Source organism: Danio aesculapii, chromosome 22 (genome assembly GCF_903798145.1).
Source record: "Danio aesculapii chromosome 22, fDanAes4.1, whole genome shotgun sequence".
Taxonomy (NCBI): domain Eukaryota; kingdom Metazoa; phylum Chordata; class Actinopteri; order Cypriniformes; family Danionidae; genus Danio; species Danio aesculapii.
In genome coordinates, this window is record NC_079456.1 from 18,882,057 (window position 1) to 18,898,909 (window position 16,853).

The 16,853-nt window shown below is 36.2% G+C and overlaps 1 long non-coding RNA gene across 4 annotated transcripts in view; it reads left to right on the top strand.

The window, feature by feature from the left end:
- The window catches only part of LOC130215426 (uncharacterized), a 58,014-nt gene continuing 41,161 nt past the window's right edge, over window positions 1-16,853 (top strand). Inside the window, exons 1-3 of one of the 4 annotated variants that reach the window (XR_008835703.1) lie at window positions 1-385; window positions 1,876-1,920; window positions 11,238-11,296. This is a non-coding gene — a long non-coding RNA (uncharacterized LOC130215426). Of the gene's footprint in view, window positions 386-1,875; window positions 1,921-5,660; window positions 5,863-7,326; window positions 7,774-11,237; window positions 11,297-16,853 lie in introns of those variants that run through there. The other 3 variants (XR_008835705.1, XR_008835704.1, XR_008835706.1) reach the window with 3 other exon arrangements.

The following is a 16,853-nucleotide window of genomic DNA, read 5'->3' on the forward strand; positions in this document are numbered from 1 at the left end:
GGCGTAGCTAGAAATGGATCCTGCGCGCGGACTTTGGAACAATAACTCATCAATTCACAACGGGACGCTGTTTAAACGCAAGCCGCTTGATTTTCTGCACACGTCCACACGTGGAGACCAACGACAGACTCGATCCCAGCAGTCCTCGGAGTAGTAGCACTGACTTGGCAGGAATGTCGAGAACAAGTTGTGCACTTGAGCTAATACGGCGTCACAGCATTCAGTCAGGCTGTTTGAAACTAATAATGGACACCAGTAGTAAAGTAGATGCGCGATTGGCGGGAATAGTGCGTTGTTTTCAGCAATTTACACTTCTGCAATGGCTCTTTTCGTCTTTGCTTGTGGATTAGATCTTGTGGTGTAGACTAGGATCAACCCAAGTTTGGTAAGTAAATGCAACTCATTTGTATAGTCATTGAGCAATACAGCCACATGTAATTTCTTGGCTTTAGAAATGTTAGTAAAAGTAAATCTGGATATCTTACAACAAACCATGGTATGGAATTAGTTTTACTTCGTTTGAACGTGCAGTGTTTGGTGTTTCATTTTTTGTCAGCATCCATTGTGGCAAGTTTGTTAGCCTGGTTGTTTATGTGTATGAATGTCATCTATTTTTGTTTTCATTGGTCACAGTTGCCAAATTTTATGTTAAGTCTTTGCATTGTTATATTTGCTTTTTTCCCAATAAACATTATTAATAACCAGAATTTAGTAAGTTTGTCAATAGTTTAAAGTGAAATGCTAAAATATCCAGTGTATATTTGTTTTCATCAATGTATTTTCTTCAGTTAAAGCAGCTGCTAGTATGTTTAACAAACTTTTTTTTTCTTTAATACCTAGAATAAGATTTTAGCTTAATAAATGTCTGGCGTTTTCACATTTAACCATCTAGTTCCCAAGCTGTTTTGGTAAGAGAAAAAAGTTTCCATTTGTCGGAGTTAATGTGGCGTATTTTAACTAAATCATCTTTTGAGCGTTGTATGAAGTGATCATTAGGCGAGCCCGGGGAGCAAACAGTTGTGCGATTGTTAGAGGAGCCTGGGAAAATGTTCCGGGGTCCGGGAGGTGGAGTGTATTGACGCCAGACCCTCTTGTTAAGGGGACTTCTGTGCTCCCAGACGTTATTGTCATGATAATGAGCAGCCCGCACGTTGTTGAACTTGATGTTGACTTCTTTCTTTAGGGCTGAATTTTTTTCGGTCACTTGTTTGTGGGAAAATCTTCTCCGGAGCTACAGTGTGAAATTAATTAATCAGGCTTTTGGAGCAGCCAACAATAGAGACCAAGAGGATCCCTGGAACCCCACAAAAGGCCCCAAACGTTTTTTTAAACTGTATTCTGCCCAGCCACAACAGACTGAAAGAAACTAGTTTTTCCCTCTTTTTTAAATCTTAGGCTACATATTCTTCTTCATATAATAATAATAATAATAATAATAATAATAATAATAATAACAACAACAACAACAACAACAACAACAATAATAATAATAATTATTATTATTATTATAATTATTATTATAAACTTAACTATTTTTCATGTAACTTTATTGTGCCTGCAAAAACCGATTTCATAAGTTTTTAAACCACAACCATGAAACAATAGTGTGTGTTTGTGTGTGTGTGTGTGTGTGTGTGTGTGTGTGTGTGTGTGAGAGAGAGAGAGAGAGAGAGAGAGAGAGAGAGAGAGAGAGAGAGAGAAGCGGTGAGAAAGAGAGAATGAAACACGTGTTTCTACTTTTTAACGACTCATACTGACATACTCGCACACTGTCAGTGTTTTATTGTAAAACAAGTTACTTTCCATTTTTGCATTGTCAAATAGCTTAACTTTATTATTTTTTATTCATTCTTATTGCAACTTATGTTTCTTCAGGCAGAGTTCATCAGGCTACTAAGAGTTCATCACTGTACTTAAAAGGTAAGATTGAATTATTTATTGCAGAAAGCATAGTCTTTTTGTTATATAAACATTTATATAGGCTCAGGGTATGTTTTAATATTGGATTTAGTCTGTAAAGTTAGTGTGTAAAGACAGTGACACGTTAAACTTTTATTTGCTTTATTTACGCGGTAGAAACTATTCTAACGCGATCTTTAAAATTGTACAAACGAATAAATAAACCTCCAAGCAAATATTAGATTTTTGAGATATATACGGTTTGTAAGATCGATTATTGATCTTGAGGGTGGCTAAAATTTGTTATAGTTTATGCATGATTAAAATGTGTTAAAGCTTTTAATTTGTTGTTTTTATCTATATTTCGAGTATATGCGTGTTTGAGCAAATAATTAAACATTTCGTTTTCAAAAAAACATTTTGAGGTTGTTTGAAATGGGATCTTCCTGTTAAATAACGCAGTAGGCCTATTAATCGGACTATTTGCTTTTACTACTCACTATTGCGTTTATATAAGAAAGTACTGTTATGAAGCAAATTATGAGGCTTGCTGAAGAAAAAATATTTGTATTTTTGAAAACAAAATAACAAGAGCTGTGGAAAAATGGCAGGTCATAGTGGACAAGTAACAAACTCTGAATCTGAACTTCAGCACCAAGGACAGATCCCTTCACCTGTTAACTTGAGTCTGAACTTCAGTACGCTTCAAACATCAATGCATGTTGCAAAATGCAGCTCTAAGTAGAGTAATTTTCATCATTGTTAATTCTGTTTATTGTTAAAACGTTTATACGTTGCTTTAAAAATAAAATAAAAACGTAGTATAAAAGGACGGGCATTATATGTGCATAATGTGATATATTGAATTATTCAAATTTGCTGTGTATTGCCTACTGTATATAATGTATAATGTGTGAATACCTGTATTCTGGGGTTACAGTTGTTTTTTAAGGATGGTGGGAAGCGCATATTTGAAACAGGACATGACGCAAAGAGCGGGAGTGTCTAAAACCTGCGCGCGCGCGCGTGTGTGTGTGTGAGTGAGAGTGAGAGAGCGGGTGCTAAAATCAAAGCTGCGAGCAAGACAGAATTTTACAATATTTACATCATTGTATATCATATATTCTAGGTGTTAAAATGTTACAATAAACATTATAAACGGAGACCTATGTCCGAAAATGTTGGTCATGCATTTTTGTAAAAATGTTGTAATTTGGATGGAAAATTTCTTAACATTTCTTAATTATAGCCACTGAGGCTTTTGCAAGTTTTTTGAAGTATTTATTAGAAAGGAATATTGTAATCCAACCGGGTCTTCGTTGAATATAACTAATGCGTGTGAGTATTTGTTACATCATAACTGAACAACAAAAAACAACAGCTCAAAAATAAAATTAACATTTTAGTCTAGTAACATTAATACAATTACCTACAAATTACACTGCATTCTACGTAGCCGCTTGAGAAATAAAATGGTTGCCTAAAAGAGAGTTGAAAATTCTTTTGGAAGAAACAAGCACATCAAGCGCAAATTGTTAAACAATCATATAATGTAATTTCTTTCATTGTTTTTTTTACTACATGCTGAGACTGATATAACATTTATGTTGTTGACAAATTATACTACATAGGCCTACATAAAATATTCTCCCTAGAGTTTCAAAATCCAAGATTGTAAAAGATCTTACACAATTGGCCTCAAACGTTGTTTTAACATGATCTCCATGAAATTATTAAACTATCTTGGTTTACAACAGGCTAACCCACTGTTTCTCAAATATATGTGTAAATAAAACCTATAATTAGCCTAACCAGTGGTTTTCAGTAGCAGTATATTTATGATTTTATAATTTTTGTAATCCGTTTATTAATTTATATTTTAATAACTGCTCTCATTTCTCACATTTAGGCCACACACTTTCATAAGGCTTTGAATTGATATGCAGGTTATAAAAAGCCACTAGTTTTTTCCTCATTTCTCCAGCATACATCGTTTTAACATCTAGCCGAAATATTTAATTTATTGCTTTGCATGGTAGTGTTTCTTTAGTGCCCACGAAATATCTTGCTTTACTGTTTCTAAATGGAACAGTCCGTTCTGTTTTATATGGAGCCACCGGGAGATGCCATTTTCAAATGAACTGGGGAATATATTTTAATGGAAAATAAGGACAGGCCTCCTGTGCGCGCGCGCGCGGCGTGTGTCTGAGAAAGAGAGACAGAAAAAAAGGAGGAGGGAGATACTCTCCATCTGCTTGTCTGCATCCATGCATATTTTAAAACATTTATTTTACGTGTTTATCGCGACTATTTTATTACATATACACGCACGTCTCTTATTTACGGCTCACTTCGTTGTTTTATTTAAAACGTGTTTAAAATCTACGTTTGCTTTCTAAAATCTGCTTCCACACTGTCAACATTTAAATGGCCTGTCTGCTCTCCTGCCCTATATACAGCTAAACGAGTTTCATAGTGTTTAACGTTTGCAAGCAACACCAATAAACGTTTTATTCGGCCACAACTGAATACTGTGGCAGCTCATAAAGAATGCAGTGTGATATTCAGCGCCTCAATAAGCACAAATGAGATTTAAATGTCTCTTCTTTTCTATTACATTGCATTATTGCAAAATGATACACAAATATATGAAATAAATGGCAAATCAACCTATCCGTAATTGTTCAATATATGAAAATGATATAATAATAATAATCATAATAGGCCTATTAAAAAAGGGGAAATCTTTTAAACGTGTTGTAGATATGTAATCTTTATGTTTTTAAATGCTCGTTTTATGCTTGGTTAATATTAATAGTGTAAGCCTATACATCAAAATGAAATCACCTAAAGCATTCTTTTGAATCTTGCACAACTTTATTAAGTTCAGATATATGTATATACTATATACATACCGTATAACAATAGTTTTCCACAGGGTTGTTGTATTTGTACTGACGAAACGTGCGTTTGTATAAAAAACAAAAACCGATATATATTTACTAAAAACTCGATCGTAAATCACAGTCGTTTGAGTATTTATGACTTGTCTTTGTTTTATGATCAAGTTGCTAATATGACAATAAATAAGCTTTCTGTATTGGGTACATCACGCTGCCATTTTCCAAAAATTAATATTATATTTCAAAACAGCTTCATTGCTATCTTTTGAATATTTATCAAATAATCTGACACAATAGACTACTATATATATATATATATATATATATATATATATATATATATATATATATATATATATATATATATATATATATATATACGTTCCATCTCCAAGAATTTTAACCTCCAATACAATTTTTAACACCGCCTTTGACAGTTTGATGTGTAATTTTTTTTTTTTGTAGCCTTCGCATTAATTTGCCAAAAAGGCTTTTAATTCAGAAACTCAGAATACGTTAATCAAACAACACGTGTATTCACCTCATTATTGGTAATTATATTTTAATGGGTTGTGAATAACTTAATGGATCAGGCTGCAGGTTAGAGAGGTCAATGTTTAGCTAAAGCATGAGTTTTTCGGATGCTGAGAGTAGTGCTCGGTCACGGGCGCGTCCCCCGGGTGTCTCAGCTCTGCTCAGCCATGTGTATCAATAAGCATTAATGGTTAATGCCGGTGACATCACAGTTGTGTTGGCGGTGTGACCCCCGTGGCCCTGCCCAGAGGAGCCCCTCACTTCAATCTTCACCCGTTCAGCGCTGCTGCCGGAGCCCTGCGCATCCTCCTGCTAGATTTTTTTTATTGTAAGACTTCACGACACTGTTATTTATTTCTTAGCGGCTTTGTTTTAGCAAATTAATCGCGGATGAATCGAAAAGATAGCCGCAAGCCCCGTAGACCTTGAGATTAACTTGTTCTCACGCTTTTTTGTGAGTGCTGTCGTTTGAATGAAATGGATGTTCTGGACATTTTTTGGAAAACGCTGGATGGGAAATGAAATCGTAAGTAGGCTACCTGTTTTTGTGATATTACATGTGCGTTATTTGAGAATTAGGCTATGTGCTGTTTATCTTTTGCGTTGCAAGCGTAAGTTCGTTTAAAACTGCTATCCAGAAGTGTGGTTTGTATTATAGGCTATGGCAACTTTAATTCATTCATTTTAAAAAGCCAGTCCAGTCGCCAAATTCAAGTTGCAGTTTAGGCTACTGAATTAAGGTATTTACATTGTCTACTTAATCTTATATTACAGCTTTAAATGAAAGTTTTACTCAGGACCAAGCATCTTTTTATTAGCCTGATTCTATTACGCGAACCCTTCAGATGTTCTAGGGAGATTCATTTATTCTATTCACTTGCACGTATTCTGTTTTATCAACTTGTTCTTTAGGAAAACAGTGTCCTGGCGCTTTAACAAACCCAGAACCTAAAACACGATGTGAAATGCCTATCTATACCTGAAAATAAAGAACTTCTGAAATTACAAAGAAATCATGAATAGTCAAATTGTGGTTAGCTTTCCTTTCTGTTTTGTGAGTTGGGCACTCTGAATCAACGACCATTAAATAACACGAGTTATTTTAGGCAATTTAGCTTTATTTATTGGCTTCATTTGACATAGATGCAATTGCAGAAGGGATAGTTAGTTGGATACAGTGTTTTAATTCAGTTCATTTGGCATATGGGATATGACAGGTTGAAATGTAAACATTTTAGAACGCCTTAAAATATTTCATTTTACGAAAAGAGCCACTTAATAATTTAATAGGCCTAATCTGGATACTCAATATAAACCGGTTTAACGACAGCCTAATCATCACAATGCTTCCACGAGGGTATCGATAGCCTTCAATATACGTGCTGTATAATATCAAAATGGTAAATTAGAAAGATATTTCGCAATACTCTTTAAAATGAAACGCAACGATTCCAATACGCTATTTAGGAGTGTCTTGACAGCGAACCACAAACAAATGCTAACCATTTGAACGTGTTGGAGTCTCAATGTATTGATCATCCTAATTCAAACGAGATATCTGTTCATTAGCAGTTTTTGAGGTGTATGTTGATTTTATAACCCCATAGGCGCCTACATAGCTTGGCCAACTCCAAACATAATAGAAACATGCGTTTCATACAAATTGTTAACAACTGCGATGTACTGGATGTGCAAACGCAAGAGGTGCGCAATAACCCCTAGACTATGAAACGCACATAATATGAGTGTATTTAGCCCACGTGTATATGTGTGTGCGCGTGAAAGAGTGAGTGAGACTGTATCGGTGCTGCTCACACGGCAGTGAATGCAATAGCTCCATGTGACCACAACAGAAGCTGCATCTGGCGTACGCGGCGGTCCCTTTAAGGCACATGGGTTAGTTTTTCTCTTTGGTTATCTAGCTGTATGAGTTTATGTGATATCATAAAGCTAGAGAACCGAATGTATAAACTAATTCCAAAGACTTCGGAGCGCTTTAAATGGGAACGAGGCTGGAAAGCCGGAGGGATGTTGGAATGGTCGGGGTATGAGGGAGACGGCGATGTCCGCTACAAAGAGCATCGAATCGGGTAGGCATGCAGCTGGCGCTGCGTTAATGCGTTTCCATGGTCTGGAAGGACTGGAATACCTAAAGCTGTGTGGAAGACGTGGATTTTACGTGGAATCTGCCTCCGGCTACATAGGGACGCGTTAGTACGCTTGCAGTACGCAAAGGCTTGGTATTCAGGCGGATACGGACTTCGCGATCATTCTCAAGTGTGCTTGTGCTGGGCAACATTCCATCATAGACGTGATGATGATGTTGATGTATGAATTCGGGATGACAGGAATCGGTTCATCGAGGTGTTTCAACCGATTGGTCGGATCTCTGGGGTCACGTGGTTCTCATGTAATATGGGAAAGTCAAACCTCGGAGGTGTGTGTGTGTGTGTGTGTGTGTGTGTGTGTGTGGTTTGACACTCTTTGTGTCTTTTTGAATTGCCAAAACAAGGAAATGATCAATGTGTATGGCTTGTCATAGTATATAAACTATAAAATGTTTCATATTTTATCCTAAGACTACAGAAACCGGTGAAAGGCTGACCTTGTCTTGGTACACCTTTCAAAACAGTGTGTTTTGTAAAACATTAGTGTTACAATATGTGGGTTAGTAGATGTTTTTTTCTTTCCTCTTTAGAATTTTGTTTCTGTTCCAAATTCTAAGTTCATTCACGACATCATTTTATAAATGGAATGTCAAGGCTATTTTAAACAGACTTCTTATGACATCATTCAATGACACATGTAGTGCGCAAATGTGCTTGATTTTAAAATGGGAGACTTTTTATGAAACTACTAGGCCTCTGATAAGCACTGTATTATTTATAGGCATATATCAGTTGTGCTGTAGCTTTAGTTTAAGGAAATCTATGTCACTGATTGGTTAGTGCTACACACACAGCTATTTTTGAATTTAAGATGTGATGATAATGCGGAAAATAGAATATGACAGCTTGAGATAGGTCTACAGCAAGACTGTAGTGTCCCTTTGGGTGTTGTCCTATTGAGTTTTTGGTGATTTTTTTTTTTATATAGAAGTGTGAGGTTTTGGATAATTTTTGTTGTTGCCAAATTGATGCTCACCTTAAGCAAACTGGTCTATGATTGTCTCAGTAATTGTAATTTTTTTTACCCCCTAATCATAAGATGTTAAAAAATTATGGGGGTGGTCACAAACGTGTAATAGATGCATGACACAAATAGAGTCTGAGGTGCAGCGAGAGGCCTGTCTGAGAGGCGCCCCAGACATTTTCCCACATTAATATGTGTCTGGTCCTGCGTTAGGGGCCCCAGCAGATGGAGTCTTGTCTTAGCACCTGGCATATGCAGCACTGCCATTGTCTACGTCTAATACTAATCTGAATTAAATGTAACCAAGTCTGCATCCCAGTTTCACTACTGCAGATAAAAAATATATGAGAATAGATGTTTTTAGGGGAGGTTCAGGAGGATATTAGACCATTTTTTGACACATTGCTTTTATTTTGATCTGTTAATTGGTTAAACTTTTCTATGAAGCAACCATTTTTTTAGATTCATCATTAAATATATGCACAAATCATTTTATGCATATAGAAATTGTGTGTGAATTTAGTATTGTATTAATATAGTCAGACAATGCACACAATGCTTGTTGTAACACTGCTGGATAGCAGTAATGCAGGGTACATTTTACAAGGCCTCAAAATCAGCTGTGCTGTTTTTATTTTATTTTTTAAAGTGAGAGAATGTCTTTAAATTCTTAGTAGGTGTATTCACTGTTTTCTTTTAAAGATGCATGCATTTGGGTGGTTAATTTACATGAATGGTGATAATAAAATATATTTGGTTTGTCAGTTGACAACTTTCAGCTGCTTTTCTATGGTCAGATCCTTTTTTGGTCAAGTAAATCTAGCATGTAGGACTTTATGGACAACATTAGGGCATTGTATGTGTAAATATTACTACATTGTGCATATTCTATAATTCTATTGTTCCCCTGATGCTGACATCCTGCTCGCTGCAGCAGTGGTGAAAGCTTCAGTGACAGTATGGCAGGAGTCATGTTTGTATTATTAAAACTGGTGTTAGTGACAAGTTTTATTCTTTAACTACACACAGAATTACATTTAACCTAGATACATTGCATTTTTGTGTAATTTTGTTTGCAGTCCGCTCTCTGAATTTCATTCAAATAGATTAGGTTTCAAACAGGCATTGTTACTCACAATAAAACGGGACTTTTTATCTATTATTATTCAGTTTTCATTTTTACCTCAAAAAGCAAATGTCAATCATTTCTCCGCTGAACTTATGAATTCTGAGTTTGGTATCTTAGCAACGGCCTCTGATCCAAGAAATGAAATGGGAACGAAAATCATCCTTTATTTGCAGTCTTACATTGGCAGATTTAAAAAGGCCCTATAGAGGGTATATGGAAATATTTTACAGACACCACAGACTTTTTTTTACTTTAAAAAATAACTCGCTGTTGATACCGTAGTGTAAAGGCGAATGTCCAAACAGTGAAATGAAATCTCCGTTTTTACGTGTTTAATTATTTATCGTATTCGACGAAATATTTTATAAATCCACATAACGTTACCGTTAAATGAAAAACACGAAGTCTATGTCTCCAAACGAATTCAACTATCTACCTAGGCAGCACTTGGTCATCTACGGCGCCCAAACTGTTGTCAGTCTCGCGCCAAAACCCCCCAGGTGACACGTAAAGCATCTGTGATGCCGGGAAAAAAAGATGTTTAGGTAAGGAGCCGAATGAGAAAAAGCCGAATTTAACGATGACTGAAGCTGCGTTTGTTTCCATTAGATGGTTAAAATGTTGAAAATGCATATGAGTTAGTAGAAGCTATCTGAGATTAAAAAGCAAGAACTGCCGACCAAACAAAACTAGTCAATATTCTGCTGTCTTCATGTGACTCAGGTCTTTCTAAAGTTTAGCCACGAGCTTTATTATGCCCGTTAACCGTCAAAAGACAATTTGAATTTAATTTCGGTTGGAGATTTAACTGACATTAACTGAATTAATCAGATTTGTTATGTTATTGTATTGTAGATTACTAACCACTTACATTCATTATCTAGTCACGTGCTGAATAATTTTCGTTTGTTCTGTTTTAGAAAATAGTTTCCTAGTGTTTTTTTCCCTCACTACAAGACACTTTTTTCATTATTAATGTCAGTTATGAATGAGTATTTTTTTAAACGCATCTTTTAGTCCATAAATGAACAATTTGTTTCTTTTTGAGGATTACATTGATACCCCTTCATAAATGCTCACTATATATAATTCTCAAAATATAATTAGCAAATAGCTAGAGTACATTTATGGGGGGAAAGGGCATTGCCATTTCCTTGAACTCCCTGATTTGCCTTTAGGGACTCTCAAGGGTCTGTGGTCCCCTGGTTGAAAAATCTGGACAGATTTTTAAACTGGCATCTCACAAATCTCCAGTGCTTTTTAGTGGTTATGTAAGACGATTTATCTGGGGTACTGTTGCATAATAAGCTTTTCTAAATCTATTTTTGAACATGTTTTATTCTTTTTGAGTCGTGCATAATTTGACTGTCATTATGTTGTGAACCATCATGCATAACAAATAATGTGATGTCGAATCTGAATTCAGGCTGCCGTTTAAAATTGACCAACAGCTATTTATAGCTTCGCTTGAGTGTATCTGGCCATTCACAGAGCACCACAAAGATGACAGATAAGCAAAATTAAGGCACAGTTTTATATAAAATATTAACACCATCATGTCGAATTATCCTAAAGCTATGCTAAAAATACTCCTATTTCAGTGTATTTGCTCACTAAGATGTGTTGTTCTGTTTTTACAGGAAAATGAGACAGTGGGAGAAATCACTTATAAAACACAACCCAAATGACCACAGATTAGGTGAGTAATTTGGCATTGTGATTTGCTCTCAATATGACCTTGACTTTCACTGTGCATGAGGTTGCATATTTAACTGCAAACCATGTAACAGGTTCTCTCACCATTGCTGCATATTTAACTTTTATAGAAGTATGTTTGTTTACATCTGTTATGGGCAAATATTAACATGAATATGCAAATAATTATAGATAGAATAACCATATATTTAAAAAAGAATAGAATATGCTTGTGGTTAATGGTGGTAATTTCAAGTTAGGTCTGTTTTTTAAACAAAATATTGAAGTGTTAATATCAAGGTTACATTTTTTGTTGAGATATTGTGGTGAACTGGCTTTCGCGTGACATCAAAACGGGTTTCTTTTTTCCCCAAAAAATGCTGGATGGCAAACATAGGAGGGATTACTATGGCAACAGCGTTTGCCCTTGCTCATTGGTGGTAAGGAGTAAAGCAGACTTATGTCACATGACTCCAGTCAGAGCTGTATCCTGCAAGGCATTGGCTTACATGTTTATTTCAAAGCTCAAATTTGTGTTTATGTGTTACCCAGGAAAAAGCAGACAGAGTCTGGGATGCACATGTATTTTGTATTGTCTCCAATGTTTATTTTAGATTCAATTTTAACATGTGTGTTTTTATTTTTAAATGACACATTTTTATTTGATCAACTACTACCACAAATATTTGATAAAGTGCAAATATATAAAGTTGAAATTAGATCATAAGGCTTTAATTAAATATTTATGTTACTTTGATCACAGTTTATTTCATCGCTGTTTTGAACCATACCAAGTGCGATGAGCATCTTTACGACCCTGACAGTATAGCGCTTTACTCATTCACTCACTCTCTGATCCAATTTGTTTCCACACTGTTGCCGGACAAGAGATGGAGAGACCGTTTGTGTGATCTATATTTTAATTCTTTTGTTCAGAGCCTTATCCCTTTAAAATATTGCAGGAGTCCTGGCGGTGTGTGTGTGTGTGTATATAAGGTGTGCTCATGTGGAAAGGCTATGAGGGTGGTTCAGTCCTTCACCTTCCTAATTCCCTTCTTTCTCTCCTCCACCACCCCCCTCTCCTCCACCTAAAGCCCTCTCTCTAACCCTCTTCAGACTCACACCCTCTCTCTTTCTCTCCCTTCACAATCTCAAGTCAGAGTTCAATGGCACTTTTTTCATTCTGTCTTTTTTTCTAGCCCCCCCCCCCCTCCTCCTCTCCCCAACTCTAGTGGGTTTTGCGAGATGGGGGGCAGGTACCTTCCCTCCCCCATGTGAACTTTAGCTGCAATTCTCCAGGCACACATGCATTGTGAAACACAGATTGAAAAAGAAATGAGCACTTTTTTTCTCTTTCTCTCTCTCCTCTTGCCTTAACACAGAATTCTCAAACTCACCCACTCTCTCCCACGCAGTGTATTCAGTGCGCCACACAAGAAAGTAGCCTCGTTTTATGGCACTCTTGTGAAGGCAGTGTGGCGTAAGTCAGTCAGAACGCTGTCCATATAAGTACTAGAGTTCATATAATTTCCCGTTGTGTCATACAAAGGAAAAAAATGTAATATAAAGACTAGAGTCTTTGTACTTTTAGAGTACTTCCTTGAGATCTTTGCCCTTGAGAAAGAGATAACTATTTTGTAGTATCTATTGCATCTCAAGGGGATGTTTTGAGGTTTTTTTATGAATTCTCAGAAAAAAATGTGCAAACATTGTACCTTTATGTGTGTAATAGCTTGTGATTGGGGGAATAGCCGGAGTCCAAACTCAGCCCGGCAAAATTTAGCTCCAACTTGCCTTATCATACATGTCTGGAAATTTATAGTATATATAGTAAGTCCTTAATTAACTGGCCCGGGTCTATTAAATTGTTGTTAAGGAGCTAACCTATGCAGGAGAGTGAGCCTCCAGTAACAGAATTGTACACAGTTTCTTATCTAACCCAAAACCTCTATAGTATAGTAAAATAGAGCTTTAATTTGCACCCTTATTCATTCATTCATTTTCTTTTGGCTTAGTCTCTTTATTCATTAGGGGTCACTACAGTGGAATAAACCACCAACTTATCCCCCATATGTTTTACACAGCGGATGCCCTTCCAGCCGCAACCCAGTACTCGGAAACACCAACAGTGTTAACCACTGAGCCACCGTGTCATCCCACCCTTAAAGTACTACTATGACACTATCACACTATTGTATCCCTAAAAGTACAGGATTTGCAAAATGTTTTTGAGAGTACAAGCAGCCATGTTGCTAACCTTAAAGCCGTGTTTCACTGAGCCTTGTCAAACATTTTGGGGTGATAAACCCTGATCCTGCTCACATTTTACCTGTCAGTACCTTTATTAACAGGTGTGGTGTATGCTGGGAAGTAGCAACTGACGTCATGTTATAAACATGGTGTATGCCAGTTTTACACATGTTGTATGTGTAGTTTTATATTGATATCGCTTATAAACACAAAAACTGTATAAAGCTGGCACTAGTACCTTTTTAACACCGTATAATGTAGATATTAGTATCTACACAAAAAAAAATGTTATTTTATGTTTTTTTTTAAGTAATATAACGGACGTTAAATTACAGACATTTACCATAAAATAATGGGCGTTTAAGTACACAGTTACCATAAAATAATGGCCGTTAAATTACAGACATTTACCGTAAAATAACGGGCATTGAAGTACACAGTTACCATAAAATAATGGCCGTTAAATTACAGACATTTACCGTAAAATAACGGCCGTTAAAGTACAGACATTTACCATAAAATAATGGCCGTTAAATTACAGACATTTACCGTAAAATAACGGCCGTTAAAGTATAGACATTTACCATAAAATAATGGCCGTTAAATTACAGACATTTACCGTAAAATAACGGCCGTTAAATTACAGACATTTACCGTAAAATAACGGCCGTAAAAGTACAGAAATCTACCATTAAATAACGATCGTTAAATTACAGACATTTACCATAAAATAACGGCCGTTAAATTACAGACATTTACTGTAAAATAACAGTTAAAGTACAGAAATCTACCATTAAATAACGATCGTTAAATTAGACATTTACCATAAAATAACGGCCGTTAAATTACAGACATTTACCGTAAAATAACAGATGTTAAAGTACAGAAATTTACCATAAAATAACGGCCGTTAAATTACAGACATTTACTGTAAAATAACAGATGTTAAAGTACAGAAATTTACCATAAAATAACGGTCGTTAAATTACAGACATTTACCGTAAAATAATGGCCGTTAAATTACAGACATTTACCATAAAATAACAGATGTTAAAGTACAGAAATTTACCATAAAATAATGGATGTTAAAATAACATTTACTGTAAAATAACAGATGGTAAAGTACAGAAATTTCCTCAAATTAAAATTTCCCTTAAATTTATGTAGCACTGATATTGTAGCACCCCAGATGGCGAAAAAAAAAGTAAAATAACAGATTTTTTTACAGTGTACATGATAAAAATTTGCACTGTGACAGCTTTTGTACCTTTTTTCCTGTATTTTAACATGCTTATGGTGAAAAGGGGTGGACGGTTATCTAGCTGAAATAAAAGAAAAGGCCTGTTCACACTTATGATCATGTAAAGGTTGGTCCACAACTATAACAACAACCAAACAATGTAGCAGCATTGTTAGAATCACTTACAAAATGATTTTTCTGCCCAGATGATAAACAATAAAGTCATGGAAAATAAATCAGAATGTTTGAAGTGCATTCAAAGCACCAGTTTACAAAACTGCTAGTGGTGATAATAAACAGAATCTCTGCAAAAATCTGCATATAACTAAGCATAGCTGAAAAATAAGAGTTCAGTACATGAAATTGACCATTGTTCACTATTGCTTCCTCGCTCTCGTGTATATCCAATGAGTGAAAAATCGTGGTAAAAAACATGAAATATGCACACATTCAGAAGAATTTGATTGGCCACAACCTTTCCTAATGAGATTACAACAAATATATACAGTTTTAGGTTTAATACATATTATATTTCCTGTGTATGTGGGACTCTTATTTTGAACATGAGACTGCCATTATAGCGCTCTTGGGTAATGCAACCAGACATCTCATCACAGCTCGTTGACAACGCAAAATTCAGAAAATACAGATTCTAAATTTATCCAGCACCCCAAATCAATTTAGAAAAAAATAGGGGGATTTTTTGCACTTAACATGAGTCTCACCTTCTATCTAGATATCAGAGAATAGTTTAAACATAAAGTATCAGTGCATTCCATGGCACCTTTAAAGACACAAATATAATTATAGATAGCTGAAATGTGCGATCTTTATAGTTATCATTTTTGGTATGAACAGACCTAGTGAGAGCAGAATGAGTCTCTTTTTCCCAGTCTTGTAAGCCAGAAAAACAGTCTGTGACATTGGCCTAGTTCTAGATCACGATCACCCAGAGGAAGAATTGAATTGAGGAATCAGAGACAGAGGATCAGAGGAGACTTAGCACCCCGTGGCTATGAGCCCCTCACTCCGTACAAGCTAACCTCCTTTCACCCTCATCTAGGGCTGTTCCTTCCTCTTTGCCAACCCGGACGAGCCCCCCTTTTGTAGAGGAACTCAATATAACACACGCAAGGTTCGATAGTTCAACGGAAGGCAGACTTTCCGAAATGATGCACGTAGGAGAGAGAAGAGGCAGCATATATAAACAAATTTTCCATGACACGCACACACGAAAATCTATAGATTCCTCAAGATGTTCTGTCTGTTGACTTGCACCATTACCATTTGTAAATGCCATGGAAGATTGCGCTGTTTGTGGAATGCTTTGAAAATGTATCAGGAATTATTGATATTCAGTTAGAACGTGTATGCCGCACACGAACAGAAGCATTGTGATCAAATGTTTATGATTAAACTCGGGATGGGAAAAGCAGGAAATTTGGCTCTTGCTTCAGATCAGGGATGTACAGTCTTGTTCTTTGAGATCTACCTTATGGCAAGTTCGGTCAGGCTTAAACACACATGAACTAACTAGTTAAGATCTTCAGAAGTGTTTAATGAGTACAGACGGTGCACTTGAGTAGGACTGGAACTGAACTTTACAGGTAAATAGATCTCTGGGATCAGGATTGGGCTGCTTTAGATGATCTCCACACCAATTATTATTGGTAATACTTCCACCTAAACGTCTGTTAGGACTTACTCCCTGGGTCATTTATATCGAAGGTGATATTTAGCCGCATTGTATTGGTGTTTCGTAACATCTAATTTTTTATGAGGTGGGTTGTTAGCCCAACGCTCAACCCCCAACCTGGAGGACCAGGACATACACGCATACACTACGGACAATTAGGCTTACCCAATTCACCTACAGCACATGTCTTTGGACTGTGGGGGAAACCAGAGCACCCGGAAGAAACCCACATGAACAGGGGGCACATGCCAGAAAGGCCAGCTGACCCAGTCAGGGCTAGAACCAGCGACCTCCTTGCTGTGAGGCCCAATCTGTTGGTACTAAAACAATAGCTCTTAAAAGCTTGGTGTCAATAATATTTTGGGTTTTGATATA